This window comes from Octodon degus, unplaced genomic scaffold (assembly GCF_000260255.1).
Source record: "Octodon degus isolate 3935 unplaced genomic scaffold, OctDeg1.0 scaffold00212, whole genome shotgun sequence".
NCBI lineage: Eukaryota > Metazoa > Chordata > Mammalia > Rodentia > Octodontidae > Octodon > Octodon degus.
In genome coordinates, this window is record NW_004524788.1 from 4,015,155 (window position 1) to 4,019,612 (window position 4,458).

Here is a 4,458-nt window from a genome sequence, read left to right on the forward strand (position 1 = left end):
TAGCATGAGTACAGGAGAACCTGAGAAAGAATCTGCCATTCTTAACTTCTGTTGTTGGAGAGTCATTTTACCAGGAAGAAAGTGTAGGGGGCTGCTCAATGTGAATAGGCAGGCAACAAACCTTGCCTGCCATAGTGAGATTTAAAGTATGGTTATGTCTGGACAGTACTGTTTATTTTCTGCTTAAACTTAGGGAATGCTTTAGTGCTGTTGTCCTCATAAAACTGCAGAGATCATCCACATAGAAGCATATTATATCCAAAAGGTTGTGCTAAACTCCATTTCTTTTCAAGTCCAAAGAGGCATTCTATGTAAGTGGCTGCAGTGTATTTGTCTGTGTAATGCTGGGCTCACAAAGGCCCAGTAATATGCTGGCATTGATTCTAGCTCTACTTGGTTCTTTTCAGTTCTTCAAAAATGCATCCAAAGATGTTTTTACTTTGACTTTCTTCTTTTCATGGTAAGAAGACACTTCTTTAAACAGCGCATGGGCCAACACTAATGAATAACGCAGTGGCCAAGACTAAAATGGATGCGCATGACTGCTTCACACCATCTGTGGGAGCAGGCAGAGTCAGCCTACTTTTTTTTTTTAGTGCATAGCTTTGTTCTTATCTGTGAATGCTTGTAAGTGGAGGAATTTCAGGGCAGATGTGAAGTTGTTTTTGAAATATGGGTGGCTATTATAATTTGTGTTCTTTATTTTCTTTTTAAATAGAAGTTTTCTTTTCTCTGGCACCCACTGAGGCTAGAATGAAAGCCCAAAGAAAAAGATGAGGGTTGTGTACTGTGATGTCTTCCTGCCCAGTGCATGGTGCAAAGTCACAGGTCATGGGTGTGCTCATCTGGGGTCACTGAGCACTTTCTGCCAGTTTGAAGGAGTTATCATGGGCCTAGAGGGCTACAGGGATAGAGCACAGACTTTGGAGCTGCTTGACTTGGTTTATGCTCATCTCTGTAATTTCCTTGACCCATGGGCCTCTGGCAAGTTCTTCTTTCTTGGTCTCAGTTTCCCCAACTTGAAGAAACTCAAAGCCCGTATCTTGGGGTCTTTGTGTGGGTCTTGAGAGTGGTCCAAAGATTTTCTAAGGTTCTTTCCAATCTTGAGCTTCTGGTTCTAAGGACTGGAGTCTGCATGTAACATCATCATCATCATCTCTTTCATCCTCCTTCCCTTATTATCATGCTCATGATCACTGTTGTCATTGTCCTCATCATCATCGTCATCATCGTCATCATCATCATCATCGTCGTCATCATCATCATCATCATCATCAAGTATTATGTTGTACAAGACACTGTCCCTAGCCCTCCATCAGCACAAACTCACTGATCCCTCTAGCAAGCCTGTAGGGTAAGTATCATTCCTGACATTGCATAGGTTAGGAGGTGGAGAGAGGGTGAGAATTTGTTCTTTCTAGTAGGAAGAAGGATGAAGATCTGAACTTCAGCTTAGACTTTGTCTTATTTAGAAGCTGCTCTGTTATGTGTGGCACATTTGCTGTCTGAGGATCAGGCCTGAGGAACTTTGTGTTTGTTCAGTTGCTTCAAGCTTCTTTCATAATCAAATAACCTTCCCAGAGGAGGAGATCAAGGATTTTTCTCTCCAAGTAGCCTCTTTCTCCCCTATAGAGCCTATAGGAATCAAGTTTTTGCTTGCTAAGCATCCATCCCCTCTTTTGGTGACAGTACGTCAGTTTTTTCCTTAGGGGAATTATCTTGACACCACTCTTGGTCCATGTGTTTGTGGAGACTTACTACTCCCCTTACCCTCATTTCCTGCCCACACATTATGAATGGTCACATGATCTCATACCAACCAGAGTCTGCTCATCTGACCAAAGAGCAAAACTGTATCAGTCAGGGTTTTACTAGAGGAACAGATATAACACAAGATGTATAAAGGCATAAGAAATTATAAGATTGGCTTATGACAATCTGCCAGAGAGTTGGATGAGGAAGTGTGCAGAAGGTGCCTGCACACTTGCAACTGAAGGATTTAGTCTAAGGTCTGAAACTCACTCCAATGTTCCATGCAAGTCCATATCAGGAGGCTATGTGTCTGTGATGGAAGGTTGATGTCTATAGCAGTAGGTTGAAGGATCCAAGGTGGAGGGAGGCTGAAGAGTCTGACTGGAAGCCAGTAGGTGACGTTCAAGCTGACTGTGAAGACCAGAGTTCCTCCAAGGAATGAAACGCTCCATTTTTTTTAAAATTTCCTTTTATATCCTTTAAGTGACAAGTCACTCTAGGGTGGGGGCCTCCATGCCTTAAGGTGTGGCCTCTACACCCTGGAGTGGGGCCTCTACATCCCAAGATGTAAAATTGCTGAGCTGATTTAGTTAAGCTTTTAACTTCTCAAGTTGATAAAATATATCAACCACTACAAAATACAAGTGCTTAAATTATCTAAAGATATACAGTCTTGAGACTTTTGTAAAGTCTTGGGAAAACTAAGCTCTTTGCTGCTTGTAGGGTTTCAAGTCAGGGTCTGGACCTATTGAGTGAGAAAGCCTGCCTGAGAAGCTGGGAAGAGAGAAACAGAAGTAAGAAATTATGAAAGGAATTTTGATTCCTTAGTTGCTGAGGCCAGTTCTGTCATTTACAATGGGAAGAGTCATGGCTGGTATATCTTGTGCCTCTGTGATATGCTGAGACAGAGGCCATGAAGGCAGTCATTCTTGCACAATTTTAGCACATATTCCCTGGGAAAAGCTGTTGCTATTTTTACGTATGTAGGGTATGTCTAAAATGTAGCCTACCAGCAGGTTAAACACGTGGTTGATAGATAACTTTGGCAAGGAAACTGCTTCAGTTTGGCTGTTTTTGATGTACATAACTGCCAGTTATTCCTGGAAAGAGAGACTCATTGACATTCACATGGTTGAGACTTAGAATTAGGGTCCACCCAGTATCTCAGACAGCCCTGGGGACAGGTGGGCCCTGTCTCTTTTCTTGTAGAAGTTCTGTTGCTCTCCACACTTGGGCTCCATTCCTGTTGCATTCACAAGTGCCCTCTGCTTCCCTGCCCTGATCTTCATGGGCAGATGGTCACCGAGGCCCTGATGCCCCCACTTGACATACTTTCAATTTCCACTCGCACTGGCAGCTTCACAAAGAGGTTTAGCTCCACTCATCCTCTCCTGACTCATCTCAGGCTGCTGGTCAGTCTGGGGTTCTTACTCTGTGGTATATCTTAGGACTAAAGGGCTGTACCTGGGCCATATGAGGGGCTGACACCCTGAGAAGGGTGGACCCCCAGGAGACAGCCAATTAGAAGCGTCATGTGACCTTTCTAAAGCTCCCCTTAGGAGGCACTAGCTGTGGGCAGTGCTAGGAAGGCTCTATTTGTACATATCCTAAACTAATTTGAGTAAGACTGAGAAATAGTTCATGGGAGGGTTCAAATTAATACATCAGCTCTCATAGAGCTTCTGGTTTGTGAAGCTTTTTATCCTAGTGACAAAAATACCTAAGGAAATCGATTTAAAGGAGAAAATGTTTTGAGTCAATGTTTTGAAGGGTTCAGTCAAACTGTGGTTAGTTCATTCACTGCTCTGGGTCTGTGGTGAGGCAACACATTATGGTGGGAGTATGTGATGGGAGCATGCATCCCATCACACATGGGATGTAGTGGCCAAGGAGCAGACAGAGAGAGTGAGAGAGAGGAAGAGGTGAAGTGTCTGGGGTCCCAAAATCCCCTTCATGGGCACATCATCCCAGTGACACCACTTCCTCCATCTAAGCTCTACCTTCTAAAGGTTCCAGTTCTTCTGGTGGTACTATAGGCTAGTGACCAAGCCTTCAGCACATGAAACTTTGTGGTACATTTAAGGCCAAACTACAGCATGGCCTAATGGAAGTGGATAACAGACCAGAAAATATCCTGGTCTAAATGGGTTGTGGGCTGTGGTATAAGCTGAGCCATAGTCCAAGAGGCAGCAGGAGAGCTCACTGGACTATGCAGTCAAGAATGCCTCCTTAGAAGTCAGCCAAAGGAGCCAGACTGGTCCTTCTTATGTGCAGAGAAACACCACACTGGAAAGCCTGCCACTCAAACTAAAACAGTGTGTTTGAAGCACTGAATGTTGCCTTGACTCTGTGGCTGGAGTGTTCAGGGTGAAGTAAGGAGTTCTGGGCCACAGTGGAAGATGTCAGAATACAGCTCATGTTTAGGTCCAGCTATGATGTTCACATTTTATTCTGAGAACAGCTACTGTAAAGTGCCCTTGAGAATCCAGACAGTTTTTGGGAGATGCTGAAGAGTTAAATGAAAAAATGGGTTAAATGAGATAAATCTCTTTGAATGCAGCCAGGCCTTGGCAGTTTTCTGCAAAGGTTTCATTTCTCCTTTTGATTTAGAAAAGAAACTTCAAATTGTCACCCATCCACAAACTCCCTCCTTCCTTGACTGACCTAGGTACATTTTGGTCTCCTGGTTTCAGTTTCCTCTTCTCT